Here is a 25,811-nt window from a genome sequence, read left to right on the forward strand (position 1 = left end):
TTTTAATTTTTAATCTTATAAACTTAATTATAACTTGACATACATCCTGTTGGTGTGCCCCTTTATGGCAAAAAGGGACCAGGAGGGAGCGTTGATTCTTTCTGAACAGTTAACTTTCTGTGGGTGTTTGACTGTCCTAAGGGATGAAGCTGGTATACTTTCTTCTTATTCTTCCAAAGCAGGTACTAACTTGAGTTTCCATATCACAGAAAACAAAAGGATGCCACTTAGTTTTCTCTCCGGGATATTTTTAGGAGCTAGGCTGAAATTATAAATTATTCAGGGTTCCTATTAGGCAGCACTTTTTTTTTCTACGTCCAGGAACAAACCAAAGAAGAACATGCTAAGTCTGCAAAAGGGTTGACTTTTGATGCTCTTCCTATAAGAAATCACCCTTTAAGAAGCTCGCTTTTCATGGGCTTCCTATAACAGTCCCAGCCCTAGAGCGCCCCGAGACCTTAGCACAACTGACTCCATGATGGAAGTACCATTCAGGTTGCAAAACTCAGCGTGTAGGCAGCACCACCTGCCAAAACTAAAACAAAGGCCTGATCCATCAAAATTCATAGCTTTAAGAAAGTCTCTAAACATACTAATCTTGCTTTTTTTTTTTTTTTTTTTTTTTTTTTTGTCTTCTGCAGTTCTGCTACTGGTTAACTGTTCTTGTTAGCTGAAGTATGTCAACCTAGGTCATGGGTTGGTTGTGTGCTTATATGTCACCCCGAGAAAAACTTGGGGGCTACACTGGGATCCTGAACACCCACAGTTGATAATGAAGACTCTTATTGCTTAAACCCCTGTCTGAGGCATCTTCACTGGTGAATACCCCCCCCCCGAGTTCCTATAAGGAGAATCACAGTCAGACTTTCCATTCCTGATCACCCCCACGTTCGTTGCTTTGTATCAACCATATGGAAGATTAAGGCTTGTTTTATTCTTTCTTGCATGTAGCAGAAAGGTCATTCTTAAAGCCCTTCTACAAAACCTCTGAGCCCTACATAAAAACTTAATGTCTCTGTGAGTGACTTAGGTTCCTAATTCATTTGCAAATTCAGACTGAGAAAACATTTCATTGGCGAGTTAAGACACATTTTTTTTTTTAAAGACTTCTAAGGCCGAAGTTGATCAATACCATTTCCTACCACAGACTATGCTCACCTGGAGCTCAACGGATCCTGATCTTTCTCTCCTCTCAGAGAGAGAAGCTGAGGCAGGGTGCCCTGTTGAATGTGTAGAATGGAGCCTGTGCTCTAGTGAAGGAAACTGGGCCCTGGGTACCTTTCCTTGTTGTGGGACAGCTAAGAGGAAGTAGCCTGTTGCAGGCAGAGACAGGCTGGGAGGAGGATGCTTACAAAGCTTGTGTAGCAATGTCAGCAGCCAGGCAAACAGAAACCATGTGCCCATGGGACTCTGAGTAAGCTAGGGCACAGGTAGGAGGCAGTGGTATGAATATAGCATAATATCTCTTAGATTGAGAAAAGCTGCTGCTCTCCTATTGCCCTGGCAACCAAGATGAATATCTGAGACCACTGCTGGCTCTTTTGACCATTATCTACAATGCAGGAGGGGGTAGGGAGTAGGGCGAATCCTATCTTTCAAGACTAGATAATTGTCTATCTAATGGCAAAGAGGAAGAGGTGGATAGAAAGACCAGAGAGGATGGAGCAAGTTTGAGGAAAGGTTTATATATCAAAAAGTAGCCATTACCTCCTCGATTGCACAAATTAGAATGGCACATGCCAAACAGATTAAGTCTTCCATCTACAAATCAGGTCATTGGCTATTGTATGGTACGGTGAGGTAAGATGAACCCTACCTTGTTCTGTTCATTTGGTTTGGTTTGGTTTTTGAGACAGGGTCTCTTTGTGAACCTGGAACTCACTTTGTAGACCAGGCTGGGCCTCGAACTCAAAGATCCGCCTGCTGCTGCCTCCTGAGTGCTAGGATTAAAAGTATGTACCACCACCACCTGGCTGAAAATCCTTCAATTTATTTAAGAAAAACAAACAAACCAACAAACAACAAATAATAGTTGTGTTCTTTTGCCCTCACCCCACACCCAGACTCATAGAAAAGGAGACCCGTAGTTTTGATACCATTATGAGTTTGTCTGATATCCTTGCTGCCTTGGCATCCATTTGGGGACCTGACATAATTATTTGGAACCAAGGGGTCTCCACCTTCCCCTCTGTGGGGTTCGCAATAAACCCCACCTGTTACTCATCTTGTAATCTTAAATGCAGTGCTTCCCATAGCTTCTGGCCATGAAGAAATCTAACGACCAACCCTCCAGAGAGCTAGAAGTTCCTCCTCCTCCTCACGTGACTTTTGCAAACCAGCCCATGCACAAGCCTGGTGGTAATTTGGCAGACCTAATAAAGGTCCGCCTCCAATGGCTTGGTTCTCTCTTGCTCCCCTCTGCTTCCTGTTGTGCTCCGTACAGCCTCCCAACTTCCCTCCAGCATCCTCTTCATACTCGGACCACTCTGGATTTTGTAAGTGATATATTGCTTCTGTTTTATGCATTTGGGGCTTTATTGTGTCCCCCTTGAACACGCTGTGACCTCATCTCTCTCTAGTCAGGGCTGTTCTGGAGTGTAACTATCTTGGCTTATGTCCACACTCAACAGGCTTATGACCAAGTTAAAACAACAAGCAAAATCAATTAAGATCATAGATGGGATTGGCTCTGAGATTCTCTTTTATAACACTCTACTTCAAAAGGCCAATTATTAACAATTTTTAAGGGTTAGGTCATCATATTTCCCAATAAAATGTTTTTGTAAAGTTGTACTAACACTAGTCAACAGATGTGTAGATAAGGTTATCCATTACAATATCTTACTGAAGTGAAAGAGGATTACAAAACAAGTAAATCCATTATTAACAGAGTACTTGTGACATAAATCACTACATTTCACTAGCAGGTGGTACACATGTAAACAAAGATATCATCATGTGATGAGACTGATAAAAATTTAAAATTTATGATGAATTTTAAAATTCACCCCCAGGTAAGAAAGTAGTTGCAAACAGTATTCTATGCTGCCAGCCATGTAAGAAAATGGTAGAGGCCACATATATGTTTAGCCTTGAATGTGCATAAAATATTTTCAGAAGAATATGGAAACATTGGGAAGGCCACAGGCAGTGGAGGGCAGTCATAGATTCTCAGCAATGCACTTTGTGTCTTTTGAGCTGGGAGAGTATAGCGACGACCCTGAAAAAAAAAATGACTTAACAGCATATTCCAAATTAAGTCTTTCTGTATGAAGCAAACAGACTGCCTTTACTTAAGATTTCTGTTGTATCTTTTCCTGGATTCCTTCTTGTAGAGTGGCAGGGGTTTCTATAAATCTATGGAGAACGGACTTTGGAGGCAGGTAGACTTGGTGAGAGGTGCCTCCATGCCGCCTGGCTGTGAGGATGGGCAGGATCCTTGGCTTTACCAAGTGGGCTAGGGAGATGACGCTGTTGGTTTCTGTTTGGCTGATTTCAGTTCAGTAACATCCTCTGGCTCAATCTGTCCCTTGTGAATGGGGCTTACTGCCAGCCTTCTAGGGTAGAATAACATTCCTGCCGGTGGTGAGTGTCTTGACTTCTTCAACCATTGGTGGATGTTTGCATCATTTCACATTTACCTAAGGTGAATACAGCTGCAAGCGACCCTAGGGGCACAGGTGTCTCTGATTAACCCATTTCATCCATTTGCATGTACATGTAGAGTAAGAGTTTTGGATCATGTAGTAGTTTGACTTTTAGTTATTTTAAGGGAGGAAGGGACCTCATGCTATTTATTTTTTTGTGATGTCTGTGCTAATTTTCAATCCCACCAATGGTTCTGTCTTCTCTACATGTTTGCCAGCATTTGTTTCTTGATCTTAGGTAGTCATTCCTTATAGGCATAAGGTGATATGCCATTTTTTAAAAATATCTCTTTCTCTGTGAATTTAATGAAAATGAATGCTTTTCATTGTTGGCTATTCTTATGGCATCTTTGAAAAAAGTGTCAATTTAAGTCCTTTCGTAACTACCTTTTGGCTTTTTGTTAGCTTTACTACTGAATTCTGTGTCCTTGTGATTTTGGATTTTACCCAGCTATCAGATACTAGTTGGCAAAGGTTCTCTTCCATTTCCTGTGTTGGCTTTGTACCCTCTTTGCTGTTCAGGGTGTTTTGCTTTGCTCATGCACTGCCCTCCTCCCCACCCCCACTCACCTTTGCCTCTAATGCTGCACTTTTAGGGTGCTGTCCAAATATCACTGCTAATCCATGTGAAGAGTTCCTCTCTGGCTTTATAATTTAAATTTTACATTAAAGGTTTTAACTTATTTCAAGATAATCTCTGCATGTGGTGTAAAATAAGCATCCGGATTCTTTCTGTCACACACAGATATTCGTTTTCCAGCATTGTTTACCCAAAAGACTGTTCTGACTCCACTGCTAATTCTTGCTGCCTTTTTCAATATTAGCTGACCAGGTGTGTAGATTTATCTCTGGCTCTCTAGTCCACTGTGCTAATGTGTCAGTTTCTGCTAATACCACACGGCTTTGACTGCAATAGTTTTGCTGTATAGTTTGAAAACAGGTGGCTTGTCCCTGCTTTATTCGTTTTTAAGGTTGCTTTGATATTTGAGAATCACTTATGAATCCATTTTTTTTAAATTTCTGTTCTCCAGTTTGTCTATTCATAGGCATAGGTATACAAATCAAGTGTTTCCTAATAATAATTCTTTTTTTTTAGATGAAGGAAGGCTTCTTCCATTTTATCTAATAATAATTCTTAAAGAAATAGGTTTTAAAACAATTCTTTCATAAAATGTATAATTTAGCACTTACCAAAGATGTAATCAAATTCACACACTAACAAGAGGGATTGCTTGCTTGTTCCTCTATAAAGAATTAAATTGTCACTGAATAGTTGATACTACAGGGTATAGAACTTGTTTGGCATTTGAGAGATGATTGATATTTTGATTTTATAATAATCAATGTTGAGAAAGGCACTTTGCATTAATACATAGTACAAAATGACAGAAGTATGTTTGGGGATATTTCAGACATTATTAGAAATTCTGTCTTAATCCCAGGCCAAAATTCTTTTAATGACTTTTAAAAATAAAAATAAAACTTGTCAGCAACCCAACAGCACATTTTATCGGGAAACAGTTCTAACACTACAGCCTGTGCAGTAACAGGCTATCCTCCAGGGGGACTAGAGTGTGTAGATCATGGGATGTTAAATGAAGGGGTTCCATCTATACAGCGGTGACCACGTCATCATCCCTGCTGGGGCCAGACTTCCCAGTGGCGCGGCTGCTCTGAGATCACCCCTGACCCTGGAAGTAACTTCTCAAGCATGTTCTATAAGTGAGACCAGCAAACTCATTGGTTCTCCAAGTTAGACTTTGGTAGAATTACACCTTGCTTTGCTGCAAGGGCTGAATAAGGAAGGGAAAGATGTCCCTGTGGAAGGAAATCTCTCAATATTTTGTGATGTTGTTTTGGGAGGAAAGGGATCATAATACTATCTTAACTTTTACATTTTTGACAGTTTTATATCTATGCACAATACTGGCATCCCCCCCTCCCCTCTAAGCCCTTTCTTCTTCCTACCTAGACCCCCAGTGGCGACATCATTAGAGAAATCGGCTTTCCCCACTTCTCCACTTCCAGCATCCATTAGCAGTCACTATATCTTCAGGTTTTCATGGATGCAAGAGTAGTGCCGTATTTGGATGTAACCATTTTGTGACATTCTTCCTCATCCTCTGGCTCTTAAATTTTTTCCACCCTCCCTTCTGTTATGTTCCTTGGGCCTCATCCAGATGTCCGTTCTGCTTAAAGCTGAGTGCTCACCAGTCACCTTTCTCAATACTTTGATCAGGCGTGAGCTGCTATATTAATCATCCCTTGTAGAGACAAGGAGAAAGAATGAGAGAGCTGAGGGTAGGGAGGAGGGCTGTAAGATGATGTCTAATCATGTGACATGACCGTAGCACTGATGAAGCTGCAATAGCTGTGGTTGCCTACACAAGACTTGAGCCACTAAACATTCAGTATGGCTGGTGAGGAGCTCATGGTTCCTTGCTCTGCTCAGAGGATCTAAAGCAGTTGGGGAATGTTAGAAGAGAGGAAGTTATTGTGTTCAGGGATATCGCCACTGGTAGGTCACTGGTGTTCCTGTAGATAGGATTATACCTATGCCCACATGAGTGGCCCCTGGTTAACCCAATGGGTCATGAAGGAAAAACAAAAACAGCCCAAAGACATGGGGACTTGGGAGAAAGGTGGAGAGTGGGAGAAACAGACAAAGGAGGGAAGGATGGGACAGAATAAATTACTTGCGTGTATGAAAATCTTAAAGAACAAAATACCATAAAAGAAGAAAATGGATGGAGCCCCTACACTGCAATTATCAAAGTACTCTAGGGACCTAGGCAGACCCTCTTTCCCTGTGCCACATGGAGACATTGCATGTATACCTCTAATGCAAGCAACAGCAGGATGTTGTCTTGGAAACAGAAATGGGGACTAAATCTGTTGATGTCTCAATCTTGGATTTCCAACTCCAACATTGTGAAAAAAAATCTGTATTCCTAAAGTACTCTCTCATATGTTGTTTTTATCAAAAAGAACAGACCAAGGCATGGAGGCTTAGTCTACAAATTATCATGGACATATTTGGTCAAACCAGTACTTGTTTAGCATAATAATTTTGTCAGGTATTTTTTTTTATTAAATACTTCATCTTGAGATGATTACAGACTAAAGTACAGCCCTAAAAACTATGATAGCAGGAGAGGGATTGCATGCACTCTTCCCCCTCACCAGCTTCTACCATGATCTTGTCTTACCCCAATTCATCACATGTTGTCACAGTAAAGTAATTCATACCAATGCTATCACAGTTCAAGCCACATCCTTAGCCATGGGGATATATATATATCTCACAGCTGCCACCTTTCCTCCTACCTCCCATCCCCCTTCTCCCTGGGAGAATTATATAGAAAGCTAACCTGTTATCCATTTCTATAATTTTGTCATTTTAAGAATATTAAATAAATTACAGGGCTTTTATCTTGCCATGTTAGATAGGAATCAAAGTATATATGTGCCCCCTATGAATTATAAAAAGGAGTATAAAGTGTAGGGAAATGAGTGCTCCAAAAGAGGGGAGTCCCAGACCATATATAATGCTATCTAAAAATATGTATGGGAGGGTGTTTAAAACATTTAATTAGCACAGTAATAATTTCAGAGTATGGTTGCAAAAGCTGCCTTTGGCAGAATGTAGTGGCTGAGCCTGGGCTAGAAGCAGGAAGATCAACCAGGACATTGTCTCAACAGCGATTGGAAGCACTTGTAAGAGGATGCTCTGTGCAGTATCAGTAAGAGAAAAATGGACCACATAGAAAATGTACTAAAGAGAAGCATGGGATGGGAGGCTGAAGGCCAGGACTCTGGTCTTGGTGACCAAGTAGCAGGGTACCTACCAGATGGAAGGATGCCAGACAAGTTCAGAGTGAAGATGATGGGTGCAGTGCTTGCCTCAGCATTTCAAGGAACTTAGGGATCTTGATTGACAATGCGAAAGAGGACAGGCGGGGCTGAAGCTCTACGGGACAGGTGAGGCTAAGATGATTTTCCAGCCTTCTTTCCAAAGGTAAGAGGCCAGGGCAGCATGAGAGGAGGATTCCCACAGATCATAGCGTAGACGATTACACAGAGCAGGACAACCCATCTCTTAACATCGGAGGACTGTGTATAATGGCACCCATCAGTCCTACATCATACACAGGTGGGGGAAGTGTAAACGGCAAGAATTAGGAACGTTACAAATCCAAGGTATTGCTTTTAAAATACAGATCATTTTAAAATGCAGAGCTATATGGAAATGGCAGCAGATTTTAGCCCACTTTCCTCTTAGCAAAAAAGACTTTTGTAACATTCTCCAATTATGCCATGTTCCTATCTTTGCAGCACCCGGAGTGGCAGATGTGTAATTACAGTGATATTCTGAGTGGGTGTTCAGGCAGAAAGAGCAGCTTCAGTAGCTAGGACCGTATAATTAGGGGCAAGGCTTCAGCCACAATTTTAAAGAATAGTGGGATGTTACCAAGCGGAAGCCCCAAAGAAACAGATCCTCATTACAAACTGACAAAGCGGCATCTACGTGTATCTTTTCTCCACAGGGTACTGGCATTTCTGAATTTCCCGTTCATTCATTGTTCTGAGCTCTTTTTGCCATGCAAGGTGGCTAGAGGAGACGGCAGCCTCACAAACCAAAAGCAGTCATTGGAGGAGAACTCCCCCTCCCCCGCCTCTCCCAGCCTCCCCACCAGCTGACTTTGTTTTACTCTTACATCTCTTCATATTAATAGGATCTATGGATCCTATGTGGAAAATACAAGAAGACATCACATGCACAGGCACATATGCACATATGATGTACAAAGCTTTTAGCTGCATACAACTCAATCTTACGTCATAACATTCTCCACACGGGCATGGAACAGGGTTACAGATTTCCAGATGAATCCAGAGGACTCGCTGATTCTGTCAGCCTTACACATTTGCTCGTTGGCCCGTTTCTTTTTCTTTTTTTTCTTGACAAAAAAAAAAATTCTTGTGTCCCAATTTCTTGTGGCATATTGACTGATGAGCGTTTTTATTCGCCTAATGAGCATCCACTGTGGGCTGTAAGCGAGCCACACATCAGGCTCAGGATGCAGTCAGGGACTTGTGGAGAGAAGCCCTGCTCAGATGCTTCATAATCTAGTGGATGCTAGTGACCGAATAAGATCTGGGTTGTGATAGTGTAAAAAATATTTCTACACCTTTAAAGAATTCCATGTGACCCAAGAGACTTCAAGAAACCAGCACTACGTGTGCTCCAGATCCTTCACATTGCTTATTTTTTTTATTATTTTGGGTAAAGCTCTCTAAAGGGACATCTAGTGATCATTGCTTAACTTTGGGGGAGAAGCTAAGATTCTCAGATGTAATGAAGAAAAGAAACCAGACCAAGTGCAGGAAAGAGTCATAAATATCTAGAAAATATTGCAAGGCCACATCTGCCCTGGAAAAGGGTAGTGTTCTTGTAGAAAGCCCTTCTGTGCCGTTCTGAAGCTGTGTGGAATAGACCAGCACATCTCACCGAGGCATTAGACCAGCAAGGCAGGTTCATGGCACAGCAACAAATGAGAGTTGTAAATGGGAGGGAGGGAAGAATGGGAGGAGACAAGGGATGGGATAACCATTGAGATGTAACAAAAATAAATTAATTTTTAAAAAAAGTCTCCATCGGTTTCCCCTTTATCTTACTAAACTTTATCTGTATTGAGAGAAAGCTTCTCCCAGGTTATGACCTCTTGGAGGGGCTGAGAAAGCCCCTGTGTGGACAGCAGAGCAGTAACCAACTATGTTATTCAGTAGAGGAGGGCAGCGAGGAGACTCATTTGGATAGCTGCTGTTGATATTAGCAAAGCAGACCCTTTGCCCATCAAGGAAAGCGGATATTGATAATGGATGCGGTGAAGAGAATTATGGGAAAGACACAAGAATCCTTTTACCTGGATATATGGCTTCTAATTACTTAAAAAAAAAAAAACAGAATAGATTTTTCAAAGCCTGGCTGACTCCTCATCTGTCCCAATAATTAAAGTGAGATGGAACCCTAGGCAGTTTAATTAATCCCATTTTCAATGAAGATTTATCATATCTGTGCTGCTGTGCTGCAAGCTCTCAAAGGAGGTGGTGGAGCAGCACAGAAAAAGCACCTCATGTTCTGGGTTGGGATGAGACAACAGATGATGATCCAGTGATGGAGTCTCCTTTGTCTCTGTGCTTCCTGACTCACTTATTCAACACTGCATTTAGCTGCCTGTCTTTGACCTCTGGACCACATGCTCTACCTTCACAGTATATGAGAAAGGACACTAACTCTCAACTTCTTGGTCACTCATCCCCAGCCAGGCTGTTCATACGCTGATATTCCCATTGGCCCACTTCTTGTCCTCAATAGAACTTAACCATGAGAAGATTTTAGGACTCAAATACTTACTACTTGAGTCTTGAGTTTCCATTCCAGTTCGCTTTCTATTTTCAGATCAAACCTGCTTTGCTCACGATGGCTCAAAGTCTCCTGCTTTGGTTTTCCACATTCCAGTGTTGACTTATGAACCTTAGTTTCTACATCACAGCCAGCCAAGAGAAGAGTCCTTGCACATGACTACAGTATCTACCACTTGTGCCTGTGCTGAGAAGCAACAATGTCCATTTTCCTTCCTGTTCCCAGCCCACTATCCTTTGCCCATCAACTCCACCAGGGAAGACGTCATCCACCACACTGCACAGACTCATCACTTAGTCCTACTGGGATTATTGCCGTGGGGGATAACTTGTCTTTAAGAACTCAGAATAACCACAGATTTCTGGCAAAGGTGAGGGCCTAGTTGTACAGGGAGGACAGAGAGGCAGAAGCCAATGCCCTGCATATGTGAAGCCGTCTTTCCTCATCTCTAATTTACTGTTGTTAGCTGAGGTTATTGTTTTGTTGTCCCATAGTATTGTAAGAATCCTTAGTCTTTGCATGAAAGATAAATGTACTAAAAAGCAGAAGTCATTGTCATTGGTGAGCAGCTTTGTGTGATATTGTGTAAGGGACAAGACCCACGAGGAGCTGCTTTCCCAGTTTGCTCCCTTTCCTCTTGGTGACAGGTAGTGAGTGTGACTTGTCTTGAGCTGCACTTGTCACACCTTTCCTCCTCTTCCTCACTTAATACCTTAGGATTCCGGGGGTATCTGTTCAGGAGTGTGGGTGGAGAAAGTCTCCCGAAGGGCTGTGAACAAAATCAAAGGCACAGACAGTCTCTGGGGAACTTCTCTGTGTCGGAGAGACGTGGATTCTTCAGACGCTTTGATCTCCTGGGGAGATCAGACACAGATTCATAAAATAGAAAAAGGAGTCGTGGATAGTGACATAACAAATGCATGCAAATTAAGGCTATATTAGTGTGACTGTAAATTTTAGAGAGACCTGGAATGGAGATATAATATAGAGATGAAAGCTTGCTGGAGTCAGGCTCCTTTCAAGATCTTGAAAACGGTGCCTCTTGGCAGGCTGGGCTGTCATAGCCGCCAAAGAAGGAAAACTTAGGGTGGGGGTGAGGGGGGTGGGGGAAATCCAATGTCTGTGACAAGCTGTCAGCCAGCCATCAGCATTCCTCTGACCACAGAGTGGCTCACATTGAAGGTCTTGCCTGATCAAACACGCCTTCTCAGTAATGAAGCATTGAGCCAATTCTGGCAATAAAAACTCTGTGTGTCTCCTTGGAAGCAAACTGCCATGTGGAACATGGTCATCTCTGCTTGTGGGCATAGCCCCACTGGGTCCAGTTTCTTTCTGAAACTTCAGCCATTAAAATGGATGGGGATGATTTACTTAAGGACTGACAGCTCACTTATGCCCTTTACCTAAGCTGGATAAAGAGTCTGATCTTCTAATGTCATAAATAATAGCTGATTTGGTGCTAAAACAGGTACTAAAAATGGGACCACTTGCTTCTGTTCCTGGTAAGTTCCTGACAGTTTTTCACATGTGGATTGTTTGTATACTTTAAATAAATGTGCTTTTTATGTAAGAAATAGAAGCCCTGCCCCTTTATACTTGTTTGAATTTTAGAAAGAATATTCTCTTCATTACATACTGATGTCAACAAATAAAACCACGTTTCTGTCTTGTGTCCACACTTAACACATTGCTGGTGATAAATGCAGGACTTAAGTAAAGTAGTTTGAAACTATTAAACAGTGTGGCTCAGCAGTCAGAACTACTCAGCTGTCATCCCCTCCTCAGGGGTCCGTAATTAAGTCTCTATAATTTGCCCTGATACACAGCACTAGAATTAAAGCGTTTGCTAAGGAGCCTGCATAGTGACCTGTATTGCGGGAGACATTAGTTCCTCCCACATCCAGCTGCTAACTTGGTTCCCAGAAGGTCACAGCCAAATCCTAAGGGTTCAAGAAGAGTGAAGCCAGTGCCTGGGAAACTCTGGTTGCTGGCATGGGTAGGACAGTAAGCTCATCTCACAGTTCTACAGGATTATAGCACAGGGCCGCTGCCCCAAGGAAGTTAGCTTGAAATCACCCAGTGCAACATGATTGTCTTGGCCAGAAAGCTGAGAGCAACGGGGAAGACTTACTAAGGTGTTTCTTCAGTGCATTTTCGCTTCAAGGTGGACTGTATTCTGTTTGTGAGAAACGTGCTCTGGGTCAAATAAGAAGAGATGGTATGGCTCAGGCTTCCATCGGGATTCACACTCCCTCACCATTCGCTTGTCTTTTTAGCCATGCGGTTTACTTTTTCATGGTTTTAAGGTAGTCACATCAGGACCACTCAAGGCAGGAAGGAGAGTACTGGGCAGAGGGTGGGGGGGATGGGTGGGGGTGGGGGAGATGAGTGGGGGTGGGGGGGCTGTCCTTCTCTTCTCAGGCTCCGTCACTCAGTGGGAAGGACAGCCTGCCTCTGGGATGCACACACAAGTCTCAGTGGTATCACATTACACACTCAGTGGAAAGGGGTCTGGGAAGATTAATTTCTAAACTATTGACATTTGTGACCTAGAGAAAAAAAATTGTAAATTTTCTTAGTTAAAAGCACTAGGAAAGCAGAACCTATCAGGCGGCTAGCTGTGCTTGCTCCAGATTTTTTTTTTTGAATGGTTACTGAGGCCATTGACTTCTGCCTCAGAGCCCCCAGCTTCACAGCACCCCACTACCTTTTCCATGTGTACGCCCCACAGGCTTTGGTTCATAAGTTGACTCCCATTTTCTTCTGTTATCTTCCTAGTATATCAGCCCTTACGTGGGCTGTTCTGCTTCTGTTGAGTCCAACCACCTTCAGATAGAAAATATTCAGGAAAATAATTCTCTCCCTATAGAACATCACAGCGCTTTCCTTTTGTCACCATCTCCTAAATAACACTTCATGGCAATTACTTGCCTGTTTACATATTTCTGCTGTGTTAGGCAAAATAAGCAATCTGAATGATGAAAGAAAGTATAGCATGGGGAAGTGTAAAGCTCACATGCAGGTTCTTGTATCGGGGGCTCTAACATCAGGAGATTTTCCTATTCATGCTTAGGTGTCCTAGAATAATCCCCCGCAGATAGACAGGGACAACTGTATTTCATTGCACAATTCTCTAGTATTAACTCACTATGCCTCCTTCAGCCTGAAAACACAGACACACACAGACACACACAGACACACAGACACACACACATTTATGTATATATATACATATATATTACATAAAAAATATTCTTTTCTTCATCTTTTCTCTATGTACACCTGACAGAAAATGTTCCTAATTCTGTTTTTTCTTGTTAGGCCAAAATGTGTCCAGAAAAAAAATCATGTTGTCCTCTCCTAAACCTCATTAAATCATAGACATAACTCAAATGTTTTATGTCTCTAGATTTACTTTCTTGAATCCAGTTAGCTTGCTGGGGGACCAACACTTAGGAGGTCTTTGGTAATGGATTGCCTGCATTAGCTCAGGTGACTCAAGAGACCATACCACTCAAGGCAGCAGTATCACGGCTGAAAATGGAGGCTACGCAGGGTCTCTTAGACTATGGAAAAATCAAGGAGGCATGGCGATCTGAAGAGGACTGTAGAAGGAAACTGTTTATGTGCCATTAACATTTTCTATGTGCCGTTCATTTGCTGAGAAAATTATGACGATGCTACTCACTAAAGAGTCTTTTGAATACGCTTTGAAGACTTGCTGTAGATGGTAGAAGACTGAGACGAGGATGTGCTTCCCAAGGATTTTCAGGCTCATGCTGATCAAGTGAACACATCAGATCCTTCAAGGAGAGGGTCTTGCAGGCTAGGACAGTCAGGGAAAAGAAACACAGCCTCACTGTCCTCAGAACACAGGGTCACACAGCCCAGTGTCCTCCCGGCAGCTGGTGAAGTGACTGAGGAGCCCATTTTTTAGGAGAAGTAGACTTATTTGGAAGCAAAAATTAAATCCTTCTAATTGAGTAATCAGTGTGTGTGTGTGTGTGTGTGTGTGTGTGTGTGTGAAGGTCTGTGTGTGTGTATATATATGTGTGTGTGAAGGTCAATTTAAACTAATAATCTAGCTGATGCTCAGTACCAAAAAAAAAAAAAAAAAAAAGAGTTCTTTCGTGTTTCTTTTTTTTTCCTTCTCTTTTGTTTTTATTTTTATTGTTGCTTGGGTTTTTGTTTGTTTGTTTGCATTTTGTTTGATTGTTTTTTGAGACAGGTCTCCCTATGTAGTTCTGGCTGTTCTGGAACTCACTGTGTAAATCAATCTGGCCTCAAAGTTACAGAAATCCTTCTGTCTCTGACATCTGAGTGCTGGGATTAAAAGGATGTGCCACTGTGAGGCTTGTGTGATGAGCATTTTTCCTTGCTGGACCACCTCATCAGCCCCCTTTCTGTAATTTCTTAGATTTTTTCCAGACTCTCCTTTGAATTTGTTAAGTTGTTTATTTTTATTTTATTGTGTATGAGTGTTTTGCCTGCATGTATGTCTGTGTAATGTGCCCAGTGCCCACAGTGCCAGAAGAGAATTTCAGGCTTTGTGGAACAGGAGTTACAGGTGGTGTGACCTTCTGTCTGGGTGGGTGCTGGGAACAGAACCTGGGTCCCCTATTAGAACAGCAAGTGCTCTTAGCCACTGAGCCATCTATCCAACCCCTTGATTCTTCTTATGACAAGGGCAGAATATTGTGGTTTACATGACTCTAGGCTTAGAGAGACTGTCTTGGCTGGTTTAGGGGGATGCTCTTGAGCAAGATGCCTTTGGGAGTAGAGGACCTGGCCTGTGTGGAGTAGACGGCCTGGTCTGTGTGGCTGGCACTTGTGATTCCATTCTGTGGCTGTTGTGGAGTGTATAACACATGTGCATAAGGTTTCCTTGGTCCTGTTTCTAAGTTTAACTGCCTTCATATCTTTCTAGATCTCTTTTTTGTTTTAATAGGAATAATCAAAACACTGAACACTGTTCATTTAGTGTTCATGAGTGACAACATAGGCTCATCTAAAGCACTCTGTGGAGATTCTGTTATCTTGTCCTCTTCAGTGATTTAGCCCATCAGGTTCCATTGCAGGTTCTTCACACTTCATGCAGAGGCCTGGCCACTTGCCCTATAACCATCACTACTTTGTACCCCACAACTATTACAATAACCCCAGTGGGGACACCTTCCACTACACCCTACTGGCTGTAGGATCACCATACACCCTATGGGGAAACTGAGGCCACTGAAGAAACCACAGCCTCCTGCTTGCCTGCTCTACCCCCTCACATGGATTCTTTTCATGCTGGTACAGGAACAGTCTTCCAGGTGATTCTTCCTCGAGTTTCAAATGGAAACTTAGGGAGGGAATGTCTTTATGACTCTGGTTCTGCATTTCAACCTAGAGGTGGGTTGAAGATAAGCTGGGTAATGCCTGCAAATAGACAGGGACTTAGTGGAAGCCTTTTCTTGTCTTCTTTCCCCGTCCTGTCTTCTCTTGGTAGGAGTGGGAGATGTGTTTTCTTTTGTTTGGTGACATTGTGTCTTCTACCGTTCTACAGCAGTTCTCGGAGCTTGGCCGCCATAGTCAGCAAGGGTTTCTTCCTCGCTGGATTGCATGAGAACTCCATAAGCTGGATCTTAGGGCTGGGGAAATGATATATTAAATAGGATACAGAAGAGTATTCTGGAACCCCACTCCCAATGCGATCGCTTGAATTCAAGTCCTTGTCTTCTTTCTGCACAGCACTGTTTGATGAGCTGAGGTTACATAATGCAGCTTTGCTTTGCTTTCTCACGGCAAAGGTGCAGCTCTGCCTTCAGTTAGGCATCAGGGCAGCTAGAGGAAAGAGGCTCTCTTAGACAGACCAAAAAGAGGAACACTCTACTAATGTTCATGGATGCTACAAAATATGTTCCTCCAGGAAGTCCCTGCATCTCTGTGTGAAGACAGATTGCAGGCAGTCACCGATTCCTTGCATCCTGGGAGCTAGGGACACACAGTTCCAGACCTCCCCTAACCCCACCCCTTGGATGATGGTGGTCCGAGTGACACACATGGTCCTAGACTGGCACCTAGTGCCTTCCTCCTACTCAAACACAACTCCTGAGTTCCAGAAATGCATAGTTCCAACATCAGGACTCTAGATTCCTTCTAGCTACCCGAGGACAGCTCCCAGCCTCTGGCCCACTGTTCCACCCATCCCTGGTGGAGATTAGCTGTACAACAGGAGCATACATGGTCCCCATTCCAACATGGTGGACCCAGCAGTCTGAATACCAGGAGCAAGCCATCATACTGCTGACTCCAAATGCCAGTGAAATGTTCATGTTCCCCTAAAGAGAGGAGGGGATCCTGGCTGACAGACATGCATGGTACCAACCTCACACCTCCTGGCTACTCCCACTGTCTTGAGGACAACTCCAGATTCCAGAGATTTGCAAATCCAGCCTATGGTTCACGGCTCTACTAGGCATCTTGAAGAGACCTTTAAGACCTCAGGATCATAAGAAACCCACACCCTAATTCCCTATCTATAAGTCCATCTGGGACACAACCAGGCAATTTGGTTGTGCAAGATTAAGACATGGTGTGTGTCTAACTGCCCATCACAATTCTGGCTCATTGGTTCTCCTGGGGCTGGATGGGAAGAAGCCCCTTTCCCATAGGGAGAAGGTTGCTCTGAACACTGGCGCTCAGGCCATGATTCAGAAATCCAGCTGTTACTGCCTTCATCTTGGGTTCCATCCCCTGTCCTGGATACTGTAACACATGGGAAAATAAATCAAACTTTCTCCCTGCCTTCTGAGAAATGTAATTTCTGTATTAAGATAGATTTGTTCTGGGGGGGGAGCGGGGGGAAAGCTTTGTTCATGTTACAACTGTAAAATGAACATAATACAAAGGACAGAAAAGAGAGGCAAGTTCTCCTGGAAGCATAAAGATGGAGCCAGAAGAGAAACAGGAGGACTTGGACAATGGGGACAGAGGCTGTGACATCATGGTGAGAATAGGCTGTCCTCAAAGGTTCTAAAAATCTGACCACAGACATGGAGGCTGGCATGAGACACAGGGCTGGTTCCCTCCATCAGAGACCTAAGACCCAGCCGCTGCTTACAGGAATAAAGTACCCTAGAAGTCGTGTAATGGAGCATTGCGTTGTTAACGTCCCACAAATTCTTCCAAATACAACCACATTCTGATTTATATAAGAAAAATGTGCCGATTTTAGTGTTGGGTAGAGGACAAACCAGATTTAAGAAAACTTATGTTCTGTCCCCTGGAGGGGGAGACCTGGTGGCACTCAGAGGAAGGATAGCAGGTTACCAAGAAGAGACTTGATACCCTATGAGCATATACAGGGGGAGGCAATCCCCCTCAGGAACAGTCATAGATAGGGGAGGGGAATAAGGGGAGAATGGGAGGATACAAGGGATGGGATAACCACTGAGATGTAACAAGAATAAATTAATAAAAAATGTAAAACAAAACAAAACAAGAAAACTTATGTTCATTGCAAGGGAATGCTTTTCCTCCCAGGCGAAACATAAGCCCTTGTTAGGTTGGAGAGTTTGCAGGAAACTGCAACCAGCTGATTTCTCTAGTAGTTGTTTTCCAGTTGATAAAACTGTCCTAAGATTCATTACTGCAGTGACTTGGAGAAGAACAGACTTTCATTTCTTCATGTATTTAATGAGCTGCTGATTCTTGCCATCGAATATCAAACTGGGATCTGAAGAAGTTGAGGGGAAAGAGCAAAAAGGTCAGACATTCTCTGCTTTGATGTGTCACCACGGCAAATGCATATTTAATTAAGTATGACTATGCTGTAATTATGTGTTACACAATCCATTGGAAGGATGTAGATTCTGACTTTGTAAAGGAACCCACAGTCCCTTTCTTAAAAATAGCATCGGACTGTTATTTGTTGTGGATAAAATACTGTGTGTCTTGTTTTAGCTCCAAAGAGCAGGAATACTTAGGGAGTTTTTAAAGACTGTATCAGGCACCTATGAGCTGACCTTTGAGAACATGTGTTAGGGTTGGGCTTAAGGAGCATTGTTTAACCCTGTGACCTTTGGAAATGCACTTTCCTATCCCCTGGTTTGTGTTCAATCTGAGAGAACAAGATAGAAGAATATTCCAGGTTCCCACACAACAGGTTCCCAGGGTGTAAATGACCACATGGATGATTTGAGATCCTACAGTTGATATTAATCATCTACTCCTGCTGTGTCCAAAGCTAGTGCTGCAGTCTATGAGTAGGGCAATGAGTGGAGGAGGCTTGGTGGTGCTCCTCATAAGGCACATATGACGTTCTGTGCATGAGGCCACTTCCAAATGAATTACCAGAGATGACACTAAGGGGTACAATAAAAATAAAGATACTAAATGCTTAGACAGAGATGCTGTGTTATTACAGTGTCTAATTTACTAAAGTGTCTTCTGATAAGTGGAGTTAATATGTGAAACCCCAAGAGCTTTTCTCCTATGATCAGCTAATCCTTTTCAGGTAGTATGAAAAGTGTATAATTGGTATTTTATCTACTTCTCTCCCCCTGTATTCATAATTTCCACTTTATTTACAAATATGCGTTTTATAATGTTTTCTCTCCCCTGAGCAAGGAGCTGGTAGGCATGCTTTCTCAAGACTCTTGTGATTTTCTGGTAGGTCTAATAGCATCGTTTCTACAGTAACTGTGTCATGACAATGCCTTGCCATTGGTTTGGTTTGTGGCACTGTAGAGAGGGAAGTAGCTTTGTTTTCTGGACTAGGTGAGCTGATAACAGCAGTACAACAAACAAACAGCAGTATTTACACTTCCTATGGAAAACCTAGTGATTGGTAAAATTCAAGAAGCCCACCCCACCAATAAACTTTCATTTTTACTTGCATGTATTCCTTTGTATAGCTATAATTTCCTTTAGCTGTAAGAAACAAAACACCAAGTAACTTCCTAATGGCCTGTAACAAGTCTTCTGATAATCAAGCTCAGTCCCAGGTCTCTCCTGTCTTTTGGTCCTCTCTTTTCAGCATATGTTTACTTTTCATCTAGAGACGTCTTCTTCCATGACCACTGACAATGGCTGCTTCTTCCAGCACTCCCTCTCTGCCGTGTCCAGGGAATAGCACCACTGTGCTCTGTGTTTCTCCCACCGGTTTCAATTTCCAGGCTGGCCCTGGGTGGACTGTGGTGCATGGCCTCCTGAGTTAGAAGAGGTAGGCCTCTTCAGTGAGCTTGCTGAATCAAATCAGTCTTCCCCAAGCATGCCTGGGGTTGTTCTTAAAGTTGTCGCATTTTTAAACCAGGGAGACATAGACAAATTTTTCACCGGAGACAGAGCATTGGTAACAACGGAAAGAAATGGTTCCACTCAAGTCAAGCGTGGTGAAGCAATGAATTTCTAAGGAACGTAGGAGACTTGGGCAGCTGTATTCTTGAAAAGCCCAACTGTCATGGTGGTGACTCTCTAAAGATGCAGGCAGCTCCACAGAAGAATCCCCTCCCTGCCATACAACCATAGCTTACGTTTAAGAAACCTCAAGAGGGGCCTTATGGCATTTGAAACTTTCTGGTGAATTTCATGAGCATCCTCCCTGCTCTCCAGGAGGGAATACTTCAATCCCAAGGAAATAGCTACACAGCATAAGTAAAGAAGTAGACAGTTGGGGCTGAGGACATACCATGGTTCTTGTGCCAGTTCTGGGGGACAGCAGTGGAGAGACTTATAGATCACACTTTTGAAAATACTCTGGTTATAGGATGATCACTTAAGGGTCTTTAAAAAGGTTCAAGATGCCTAGATAGCATTGATTTAGGGTGAGGGTTAGCATGACGATTTTAATTAGCTTTAATTCATAAAATTAATTTATCTTAATTAACCTGGTAGGTGACATGGTTACAAAATCAGGGTGGGGAACTCGTCATTTTCAAGTCGAGAAGAAACTCAGGATAAATGGTTAACTGTAGTGCCCATTGGAATACCAACGTGCATGGGGCCTCTGGGCTCTCTCAGTATCACAAGTAGTCATTACAGAATGACAACTAGCATCCTGGCTTCTCTTAGCTCTTCTTACCCTACGCCGACCCTAAACTCCTCCAGTTCATGGGCTTGCTTTCCCCAGCTTCTCATTCCTATCTAACCCTGCCATTTGGGCCATGTGCTCTCTTGCCCCCGTCTCGGTGCCTTTCCTCCCCACCCCCGCCCCCATCATGCCCAGTTCATTCTGTGGGCCATGTTCTGTGTACTGCTTTCTCTCCCTGCTCTGGACTCTTCCAGATGCCTCTGGCCATGCTTTCCTTCATAGTTACAATAAAACCTTCCCCTCAACCGTAGCTTGCAGCAATCATGTCCCCACTTTATATAACCATAATCAATCAATTTCTCTTAACACCTATTGGAAACCCACAGGGATTTGGATTATAATACTATTTGTTGCATAAGTTCATTGTTAGCTTCCAACAGACACATGTGCATATATTGCTGAAGCTCAAAACAGCACATAATATGTAAATACATTTTGAATCTTAATCTACTTTTTCTTTTTTTTTCTTTTTTTTTTTCTTTTTTGGTTTTTCGAGACAGGGTTTCTCTGTGTAGCCTTGGCTGTCCTGGACTCACTTTGTAGTCCAGGCTGGCCTCGAACTCACAGCAATCCGCCTGCCTCTGCCTCCTGAGTGCTGGGATTAAAGGCGTGTGCCACCACGCCCGGCTTCTTTTTCTTATGCCAGATGATTACAGGAAGATGTTCCTTCCAGTGTTATGCTGCTACTGAATCTGTGAGGGTGTTTGTTTTTAGTGATAATTATACTAGTTTTCTATTGTTGTAGTTATCACACGCTTCCTAGATGAAAGTCTAGGTAGGTTGGGCTGGTTTTTATGCACTGCCACAGAGGGCCCAAATCAAGGTTGGCTAGCTTAGGCTCTTAGCTAGACTCTTAAGTAAAGAGTCTGCTTTTGAGTAGATTCAGGCTTTTGATCAACCTCAACCTGTTGTGTTGGAGACAAGCTGGGATCCTCCCCTTGCTCCTAGAAGCTTCTCCATTATTTCTCTCATGTTCTCCTCCATCATCAAAGCCACAACAGTGTGCCGGGTCCATTTGAAGCTATAACTCTCTGGCTTCCTCTTAAGCCACCAGCTGGAAAAAACTCTCTGTTTAAAGGATGATATGGTTCCTGTGAAGTCATGTGGATAAGCCCGGACAATCTCTTTATCTTAAGGCTACCTGTACTTTTATTAGTTAGCAAGATCACGGAAGTGCTATGTCATCAGGGTCAAAGGTTCTGCAGAACAGGATAAGCCATCTTTGGGGATGATTTTAGATATCCTGCCTGCTATGGCTCCCCATCTTCTCCCCTGTTAAGCATCTCTTTCCCCAGCGGCTCTCAGTGACCCTGTCGTCCTTCAGTAACTCACACCACCCACCATGTCTTTTATTGTCACCCATGTAAGTGTAATTTATATGCCATATTAAACAAACACCAGGGCAAGAATGATGCCAAGTTGTCCAAAGCAGTGTTTCAGGGATGCTCAGGCCCTCATTGCTTTAGTCTGTTTTTTAATCATCACACTGGTTACATTAAAATCAGAACACAAAGACTGTTTGTAGTGCTGGGAGATTCTGGAGTAATAATCTTCAGAGGACAAATCAGGGTCAACAAGAAGGTGCTTCTCGCCAAACCCACTGCCCATCTGAGTTTCATTCCAGGACTTACATGGTAGAAGGAAAGAACAGAGTTCTGCAAGTTGTCCTCAGATTTCCATAAATATGTTATACTGTGTATGTGCCTTACTTTCACCCAAATAAATGAATAATTTTTTAAATGAGAAGACAAAAAAAGCAAAAGCCATATAATTACAATTGTGAGGCAGAAGTTGTAGGTGAACATTCATAGAGTGGAGTGTTTGTGTGTGTGTGTGTGTGTGTGTGTCTGTGTGTGTGTGTGTGTGTCTGTGTATGTGTGTCTGTGTGTGTGTGTGTGTGTGTGTGTGTGTGTGTGTGTGTGTGTGTGTGTATGCAGTGTACTGGCCTCACACATGCCAAGCAGGCACTGTACCCCTGGAATTAGAGCTCCAACCATCACAAATCATTTTCTTACTGTGATTCTACAATGGACATGATCCACTCTCTGCTCAGCTTGAGACACTCATTGTCAGCTGCTAGATGTGTTGGCAGCTGATGGCTCTTGCCCAAGGACTTGGTGTCTTTCTGGCCATCACTTTCCAATGACTGGTAAATGTTAGGGCAAGAACAGACAGTTGGGTGGGCACACAGAGGAAGAGGAAGCAGGCTATCCAGGTGCGACCTGATAGGCTGTACTCAGATGGTGAGGGAGGAGGTCCCTTTCTGTCAGAGTTCTAGGGAAGGGGAATAAGGTGGAAGAGGGAGGGAAGAGTGGGAATGGGAAAATACAAGCAAGGGGATAACAATAGGGATGTAATCTGAACAAATTATAATAAATTAAAATTAGAAAATTAAAACTATACCAGTGGGGGAAGGGAGAGAACAGACAGCCTTGCCTCAAGTAGAACAAGAACAAACAGCTGCTCATGGTACATCCTGTCTTTGAGTGGCCAGCTCATCCCTCTGCCCAATCCTGCCCCCTTGACGTCTTTAGAGGTACCAACTCTACAGTACCAACCACAGCCTGCCTGTGTCTTCCTCTCTGACTGGCCACAGATCCCAACAGTCTTACCGCCTTGAGGATAGATTGTTTGACAGACTCATTCACAATAGCTATGCCTCTGTTCTCAGGACACCTGTGCTTTCTAGTGAATTTGAAAAGGAAGGGGGAAATGATCTAGCAGTTTAAAATGTAGAGGATACAGTTGATGAGGGAAGATTTTAAAATCCCATCATGCACTACAATTTCATTCCTAAGAGATACCTAAATAGAAATGATAGAAAGTTAAAAAAAAATCTTAGAGGCCATAAATACATCAGACCCATTTCTTTCAGTGATGTACTGGTCATACTGTTCAGGGTACGGCCGAGAGGAGGGGTAGGTTGTCAGTCATGTGTAGTTGTGCAGGATATGGCATTTATAAGATAAATGGAGCCATTTCAAAATTCAAATTAGTGACAATTAACAACGTCCCACCACCTTTAGAACAATAATTCAAGTGAATTATTTCTCCAAAATTCATCCACATGCTCCATCTGGTCAGTTTGGGTGGGTAGGACTGTGACCTGAAAAGGCAGTCTTGGTGAATGTTGATCCTGGGACATGTGGAGCCTCTTTGTAAAGCTGCAGATAGTCTCATCCTTGACCTCTACTCAAGGTTCAGAGCATTAATTTGATAGTAACTGGCAAGCTGATGCTAAGGCAATTTCGGAAATACCCTAGGAGAGGAAGTGTGTAAAGAATGGGACAACATGGAATCCCCTGAGGAAGAAGACACATGCAAATGTCTGTCTCATGCCTTGAAGTGCAAGTCCATAGACATTTTCTAGATCTTCTTAAAGCTTTGGTTTTCATGGAAATTGGGTCACAAGGTGCTCTTACATGTCATGTGAGATCTGGGAGCCAGCTATGGATGAAGGATGATATACATTTTGTATAAAAGTTAGACTCTAAGATTCTTTAAATGTAAAGTACCAAGAAAAGAAATATTCTCATGACTTAACATGTTATTCTCAAGAGTGATAAATATATAAACTGTTATAAACTGTATAGGACAAGTCAGAGCTTTTAACCCGAGGCTTCATACTGCCACAGAATCATCTAGCATTACTTATAAAGCTAACATTCCTACACCTCACTCTAGACATATTTGGCCTGACATACTACACTTTAGCTCATATACCAAGTGATTCTAGGACAGGAAAACATAAGAAAAATTTCTATTATGAGCAGATTAGCTGTAGGCTAGTGGAGCCTTTATGGAGAGATCTGATCAACCCCCTGGGTTGTACCTAATGCATACAGATATAAGGTTTATGTGACAGTCTGAGACCCCTTTATTTGAGCAAACATTCATGAATATGTGTCCTTGTAAATGTGTGGGGAAAATATAAAGATGGACGAAACAGTTTTTTTGTCCTCCGTGAATCTAAAATGCCATCTAATTTTCAGCAACGTTTCATTTAACTTCTCCAAATTCTCTGTGTTTTTATTCTTCAATGAAGATTGTCTCCTGAAAGTCACTTCATGTAATCCTCATAAAACTCCAACTAGTAATTTTATTTCTGTTTTAAATTCATTTCCAAGTTCCAAGCTTAAGACCAGGGTATTGGATGGTAAACAGGGATTTTAGAGGCCACTTTGACATCAAAGCTGAAATCACACCAGGCATGTGGCTTTAATATACAAGTGGAAGTGAATACATCTATAATGTTTATGCTTGAGTTCCAGATACAGTGTACCATTCTCTGATGATTTATTTACATAAAGTTGCTCTGGTACGTGAACTGTTTTAGAGGGTTCTCTGATACCTCAAGATCCAAGCTGAACCCCACTGTCTAGTTCATACATTAAGGCTGACTTTCCTGATTGGGACCAGTCTGGAAATATACAGGATCCAGCTCGGTGTTACAGTTTCTCTCCGCTGTAGCTTTCAGTGGATTTAGGCAGTTAAGTATGCAACTCTTGCACTCTGTAGGGCAGAGCCATGCTGAAGACTGAAAGCCATTTTCCTTCCTCAGCACTGTGCTCGCCACTTAACTTTGGAGCCCCCTGAAGTATGACCACTAAGAACTTAGGTGTGTGTTTGTCTTCCCTCCTAAGCCCATAGAGTTCAGCTCAGCCCCCGATTGTCTTACATGTGAGAGATTTTTCCTGGGTTGAATAGTTGCCAAGGTAAGTGACCGTCCTCATTGCAGGAAGCAGGGTGGGGCCTTTACTTGGTATCATTTGTTACTCTGAAGACAATTCTTTGCTGAGTCCTCTATAATTTCAGCAAGGAATCATCGGTAAGCACAAGTCAGCAGAGATCTCGGGCTGTCAGTCGCACGATGGCCACAGGACTTAGGGAAGTATATATTATGGCCTCTGGAAGGTAGGCCACTAGTTCATTTTTTTTCTAGTCAAAAGTCATCTGAGAAGCATGATGTTTCTGCAAAAGATAGCATTCAACCCCCCCAAAAAAAGACAAATGAGTAACCAAAGAAATAACAAACAATAGACTCAGGGCGATGAAAGATCAAGATGATGGACTTCACTTACATGTATTTTATGATCATGCTTAACATTTTTAAGGAAATAGAAGTTGAGATGAATAGCAGCAGAGACCTGAAAATATTTCTTAAAGTACCCAAATGGTATTTTTATGCTTAACAATTTGAAATGAAAAAAAAAAAAACAAAAAACAAAAAACAAAACAAAACACAAAATAACCCAAAACTCAAAACAGGCTTTCTAGTAGACAAGCATTGCTAGGAAAACTCCATGACAAGTCACTGCATGGCCTCCCTTAGAGGAAGGAGGGTTTTTCATCTTTGAATTGTTCTTCACTTCTAAGCCCTGGCCCTAGCTGCTCAGGCTGGCTTGGCATGCTCAATTATCTCCTTGAGTTGGAGGATCCATGTATCTCTGGGCATACAGCTCTCAGGACCTGAGCCTTTCCTTTATCTCTCTTCAGCTGAGGAGCAGCATCCTAAGGGAAAGAAACAGTCATTTATATGAACCTAAGTCTTACAACTGAAAAGCAGGGAAACTGAGCAAAAGACAGATGGACAGGATGTTAAAGGAGCAACTCCTGCAGACTTGATGTATGTATTCTGCACCCCAGTCTCCTGAGTGTGATT

At 42.6% G+C, this 25,811-nt stretch overlaps 1 long non-coding RNA gene across 1 annotated transcript in view; it reads left to right on the forward strand.

Moving 5' to 3' along the window:
- The first annotated feature begins 2,405 nt into the window (after window positions 1–2,405).
- The window catches only part of LOC311599783, a 50,719-nt gene continuing 27,313 nt past the window's right edge, over window positions 2,406–25,811 (forward strand). Inside the window, exon 1 of the long non-coding RNA XR_014780008.1 lies at window positions 2,406–2,495. This is a non-coding gene — a long non-coding RNA (uncharacterized lncRNA). The remainder of the gene's footprint in view (window positions 2,496–25,811) is intronic.

The sequence above is a fragment of the Acomys minous genome (assembly GCF_964271855.1).
Source record: "Acomys minous genome assembly, chromosome: 6".
Taxonomy (NCBI): Eukaryota; Metazoa; Chordata; class Mammalia; order Rodentia; family Muridae; genus Acomys; species Acomys minous.